The following is a 6,305-nucleotide window of genomic DNA, read 5'->3' on the forward strand; positions in this document are numbered from 1 at the left end:
AGGGACGCTCTGGCTGCTGGCCTCTGCAAGCACAGGGCTGGTGAAGCTCGGAGCTGGTGACAGGAGTTTGCTTCGCCTGGATCAGCCCACCCCTCTCTCCATGAGGCTGCTGGGCAATCGAGACAGACGTGGCCGGGCCAAGAACGGAGAGGGAGCACAGGCAGCCGTGCGGCAGTCACACATACGTGCCACTGCTGTGGAGAGAAGGTCCCAGAAGAAAGGTACGTGGCAAAAAAAGGCAAGAGCATCACCCACGTCCTCTCCCACTGCAGTGGAAGAGCTTCAAAGGAGGAAAAAAAAAAAAAGCCTGAGGGCAATTGAGACAGACGTGGCCGTGCCAAGAACGGAGAGGGAGCACAGGCAGCCGTGCGGCAGTCACACATACGTGCCACTGCTGTGGAGAGAAGGTCCCAGAAGAAAGGTACGTGGCAAAAAAAGGCAAGAGCATCACCCACGTCCTCTCCCACTGCAGTGGAAGAGCTTCAAAGGAGGAAAAAAAAAAAAAGCCTGAGGATCAGACATCATTAATCTCTTGTCATGAGTAGAGGGGTGCTCTCCGCCTGCATCCCACTGCAGCCGATGAGACAGCACAACCAGCAGTGCCCACAGCACCAGCAAGAAGTCACCGCGCTGCTGCCGAACGCAGGGCACTGCACTGATGCGACCCCTTTAATGGTCATCAGCCTCTTCTGCAGCTGCATCTGGGGACTTGGAAGCTGCCAAAACCCTTCCTGGGAAGCATCTGGTACGTCTCACTGTAAATATTTAACAATGAAGAGACAGGAATTGAGAGCCAAGCGCCTGCCACGAGACCCTCCAGCTCCAGGCGTTTGCACTGTCTAGGAGGGGACCACGCAGCTCCCACTGCCTGCGCCAGCGGAGAGAGGGGTCGTACAAGGCAACAGTGCAAGCTCTGCACAAAACATGCTTCTGGAAAACCTGTCATCTCAAAGATGAGAGCAAGAGCCTGGGTTTCTAAAAAGGAGATCATTTAAATAACATCACTCATTTTCTCCCTGCTATGATTCCTGTACCTGACTTTGGCTGCTTCTGCAGTGGGACCTCCACAGGACCAGCATGTGCTCTGTGCAGCTGTCCCTTGTAAAGTGATGGCTAGACCTTGCCCTTGAAGATTGCACCAGGTCAGATCCAAACCTGCCTCCCCAACTGCACATAACAAAAGGAGACTGAGCAGCAGCTCAGCTTGTGAGGCCAAAGAAGACAAAGCCGCCACCAGGCAGAAATCCAGCCCCATCTCTGGGGCAGGGGAAAGCAATAGCAATTTGGTGGCACCAGCAGCACGAGGTGCAGCAAACACTCCAAGGAATTCAGGGAGGCCAGACCTAGGTCACCTACTAAGTAAGGTGTCTCCAGAAGTGAGCTGAGTAACTCCTACAGCCCTGTAACCACCTGGATTAAACTAAGCACAGGTACAGGGGCTTCCTCCCACTGGCAACTCCAGAGCATTAAAACCACAACAACAAGGCAGCCAAATATCCTTGCAATCTTTAAAAGTGGGCAGAAAGGCTCCTTTTTCACTACTTGAGGATTACTGTACCTCAGCCAAGCTGATTTCAGGGCATGTTCTCCAAGCACAAGGTACAACATCCTCACTTATGCCCCCTACCTTACGCCAGGGGCAGTGAAATTCAAGATTTTTTCTAAATAACTTGGACATAACAAAACACTGCCAACTTCCTTCCTGGGTTCCTTCCAAACGCTGCTTCCTTCCTTCCTTCCACACAGTCAGGTGGATCCTGCAGCATAAACCACTCTCTCCACTCCAGGTAATTCCAGTGCTGCCTCTCCTGTCTCAATACATATCACAAAAGAGTAAAAACATCCTAATCAGTGAGCATTCCCAAAGGAGCTGGGAATATCCAGCTACAAGAGAGTGCAACACAGCACTTTCTTTCCTAATCTAAAGATCCATCTCCCCTCCTTTTCTTTATAAAGGATTAAAAACCACCTCCTTGCAGCGAGAGCATCACCTACATCTCTTTGTGAAAAACTTCATAGCATTTAATTCAAGGTGGCATTTTTAACTCAAGAAAGGTCTCTCGGACACTGCTGACAATTCTTCAAAGTGGTTAGCTTAGGGTGCAGCAGAAGATTAAAATAAATAATCAGGAGTAGTGAGACCAGGACAGCATCACTTGCTGATGAGTTGAACACCAGCGCATCCACAACCGCACCCTGCAGTCAGCTCTGGTCTCTGCATTTCAGCGAGGGCACAGCGGTGTTACAGATGCACAGAGAAAAGCAATTAAATCACTCGGAGGCAGCCACTTATGAGGTGAGAATAAAAAGGCTGGGATCCTCCACTGCTGAGGAGGGATGCCTGTGGTGTACCATGCCAGGAGGGCACCTCCTGACCAAGTGGAGCCAGGAACAGCACAAGAAGCTAGCAGGAGATCCATTTCAAGCAAGCAAAAGTATTTCCTCAAGCAGCAGGCAGTGAACTCCAGCAGCCCATGCAGCAGCAACTCCTGGGATGCAGACAGCATCAGCAGCCTCGCAGAGTGGTTAGGTCTTCTCGACCATCATGTCCACAGAGGTCCAAGTGGAGACATGCCCTCCCAGCCTCCCTCTAACAGCAGAAGTGGGAGTACAAGAGTCCCTCTCTCTGCTCTGCCACCACACTGCGAAGCCCAGCACTGCATCCCTCAAGGGTGTTGAAGTCTCTCAACTTTCCACCTGAACTCCAGATCACAAGGTTTGAAGTGGCAACTTCTGCAAAGCAGCCTACAGCTGCCAAATCCCAGTCACTGGATGTGGGAGAGGAGAGGAGGGAGGAACTGCTGTGCTAGACAGAAGGAAAGTCACTTGCCTCTCTCCAAGAACAGATTTCCAAAAGCTGGGACACAAACACTTCTGCCCTTCTACCTCCATAGTGCTCGCACGTGACACCAGGCTGGGGGCAGAATGTCTCCATACGCGTAACAAGCAGGAACACGCTTTGGGGCACGCTACAGCTGCTGTGCCTACAAAATGGCTGATTTTTGGCTCAGGCTCCCCACCCCCATGCGAGTCCCAACTCTGTTAGCATAAGTCAGCATCCTCTGTCACTATGCCAACTGCTTCCTTGTACAGAAGAACAGACTTCTCATCAGAAAGGAGAAACCAGTCACACAGATCCACCTGACCTTACAAGATTAACCTTAAAAAACAGGTACTAGCATAGACATGGGTGTCCTGATGATTTGCAGTAACAGACTCAAGCAAATTAACTCATTAAACAACCCCAGCAATGAGAGGGAGGTGAGGGACTCAAACCCAACAGCCTGAGGAGTGCACAAGTGATGCCAGGAGCAGGTATGCTCCAGGCAAGCCCACTGCCCCCAGTGCTGCTATGTTGCCTGTGCCTGCTGCGTTCACACCTCACTGTGCTTTCAGACACCAGAGCTTCCAGATAAGCTCAGTGCATTGAAAGAAAAAGCCTGGCACCAGCTTTAAGGCTTTTTTGGAGAAGGATTGTGCAGCCACCATTAAAGGAAATCCAGTTTAGGCTTTCACTTACCTTCTTACAAATATACAACTGCAAAAAAACCCCAAGCTCTGTAGGGAATGTTTTCTGCAACACTACTGACATGTAACAAGCACTTGCTGAAACGCTATCATCAGCTGCAGACACACACTCATGCCCCACCCTGGAGGCAGCTGTGAAGGTCCCCAACCAGCTGGAGAGCAGAGGATGGAGTTGTGCCAAGAGGACATCTCCGAGTCTGCAGCACAAGCAGACAAAACCTAACACCTGATGAAGGCAGATCTTCAGCAGGGTGGAAAAAAACTTCTTATGAGGGGAGGGAAGAAAGAAGAAAAACCCTCTAAATAGCAGAAACTTTTCTATGCATCCATTGCTCCATCCTGATTTCACACCTGTTGTACTCAACACGTGGGAATACACCCTTGTGCCTTCAAAACCAGACTTAATATTTCACTCTCACACACATCCTGAAAGCAAGAAAATCATGAAAGATTTACAAATGGGTTGGGTTACTACTTGGGTTACTTCTCCAACAACTAGAGAGGCATCTTCTGCAATGCTCCAGTGGATCTAGTTATATACCACAGCCTCGTTAGCTGGTTAGAGCTCTGGAAATACACACACATGCACAACTTCCAGCCGTCTGTTCCGTTCATGAAGTCAAGTTACGCTGTCTCCAACGCTACACCGTTTTGCTCAAGTTATTTTTGCTGAAATCAGCTTTAAGACAATGGAGCCCGTTTCCATACTTCCAAATCCTGATCATGCAATGCCTCCACAATCAGCAGCGATTTATCTTCACACTATTGCATGAACTGGGGAAATGGGATCCCACAGCAAAGATGCAGGTAGCAGGTGGACAGAGTGACATGTCAGAGGTCACACAAGGCTAAGCCAAGCACTGACCCCCATTCTCAGTGCCTTTGCTGGAGGACATCTCCACAAGGCACTACAGCTCTGAGACAACAGGATCTTACTGACAGGTCTTGGTATCGCTGGGTAAAAGAGAAATCTTTCCTTCAGTCTTGGTGCTTCAACAACATCAACCTGGATGAAGAACTCCCGGGCAGTTTGGGAAAAGCAAGAATTGAGATAATTGATACCTTCTTTTATAAACTATATCCCCTTTCTGATTTGGGACCTCTGTCCCTAGGACCCCAATCCATTTCTGCAGGGTTCCTCCTGGTGAGGCTGCATGCACTGCTGGGGGCAGGAAGTTTTCATTGGTCTTGTACTGATGCAAAGCACAGTGTGCATCTCGGTTGTAGTTAACAGCAATGCTCAGCAGCAACACACAGACTAAACAAGCCGAGGGGGAAGTCTGCATCTTTTCAAAGTATTGCAAATTCAAACATACATCTTCAGGTTCACTGGACACATCAAGCTGTATACAACTAACACACAGACTAACAGCAGCAGTTCTGAGTTACATTTGCATCTTGACATCTCAATGTTTTCAGTTATGCGCGATGATCAAGACCTAAAGGATCCCAAACTCACTCACCCTGGACACCCAAATTTGCCAAGCTACAGTGTATGGGAGGAAAGTAACCTTCCAGCAGCTGCACTCATCACTACATGAAAGTGTAACACGTGTCACTGCCATGCAGGAATGGCCAAGTATTAGAGCAGGTTTTGTTTGGTTGGTTGGTTTTTTGAGGAGTTTTTTGTTTGTTTGGGTTTTTGAGATTTTGATTTGGTTTTTGGTTGGTTTTTGTTTGGTTGGTTGAATTTTTTGTGGGGTTTTTTGTTTGTTTTGGTTTGGGGTTTTTTTTTTAAATTAATGTCTGTTGCATATTCCTGTAGCAGTCTTCTAAATCTGGTTAGCGCTGACTCTGCAGAAAGAGAAGTGCAGGGAAGACACAGAAGAGGAAGGTCTGAACTTCATTTTTAATTAATACATACCAGACTGGCCATCAGTTGGAAATATATCTGTAAAAGAGAAAAAAAGGAAAAAAAAAAATCAGTATTGGTTGCAGCTGGAGTGCAAATCGTATTTAAAAGGTCTCTCCTCTCTTGATTTGTTTGCTGTAGCTAAACAGAGGAAGCATTTTCTTAGTATCTCAAGTTAAACATCAATCCAGCTTGGAACCCACCTCAATTCAACCACTTGTTGTGAGTAAGATTTTGAAGGAGATAGTGTTTACCCGAATATATTGCTCATAAATAACTTCTATATTGGCTTCTAACAGACAGCAGTGAGGAATAAAAAAAGCTTGTGAGATGCCAGCATTATCAAATGGAAACCTGCACAGAGAACATCCAATACGGTGACCAGCCAGGGGGCACAGGTGGCAGCCAAATCAAAATGAGCATTTTCCTGATGATTCTTGGTTTTCACAGCCACAAAGGACATCAACAGCTGTGCCAGTGTCCAACACAGCACCTACTCCAGAGAACTGGCAGCCAGAAGCTCGTGTCCATCACCCAAATGGGCACCCAGTGCTCTGGCACATCACGCATCACCCCAGGAGAACGCCTTTGCCTCCTCTCAGCAAGCACAGCCCACTGCACAGAGCTGCTGGAGTCTGGAGGGTTTCAGATCCCAAAACAGATTACTCAACCTTTCCACCCACCAAGCTCTTTCCAGTTAGTTTCCTTCTCCAGATGGACCCTATTTACTGGTGGAAGATGTTTGCTGAAGTAGCTGGGAAGGATCAGATAAAAAATTCATTATTTTGAGGAGCACACGGGACCCTGCAACACTCCAATGGATTTAGTTATATACCACGCAGGACAGCATGTGTGGAGAAACCCTGTTGATAAAGGCTCCCCAAGAAGCTATGAAAACAGCACTTTGGAGAGAGTAACACATTAT

Source organism: Antrostomus carolinensis, unplaced genomic scaffold, assembly GCF_000700745.2.
Source record: "Antrostomus carolinensis isolate BGI_N321 unplaced genomic scaffold, ASM70074v2 scaffold20756, whole genome shotgun sequence".
Taxonomy (NCBI): domain Eukaryota; kingdom Metazoa; phylum Chordata; class Aves; order Caprimulgiformes; family Caprimulgidae; genus Antrostomus; species Antrostomus carolinensis.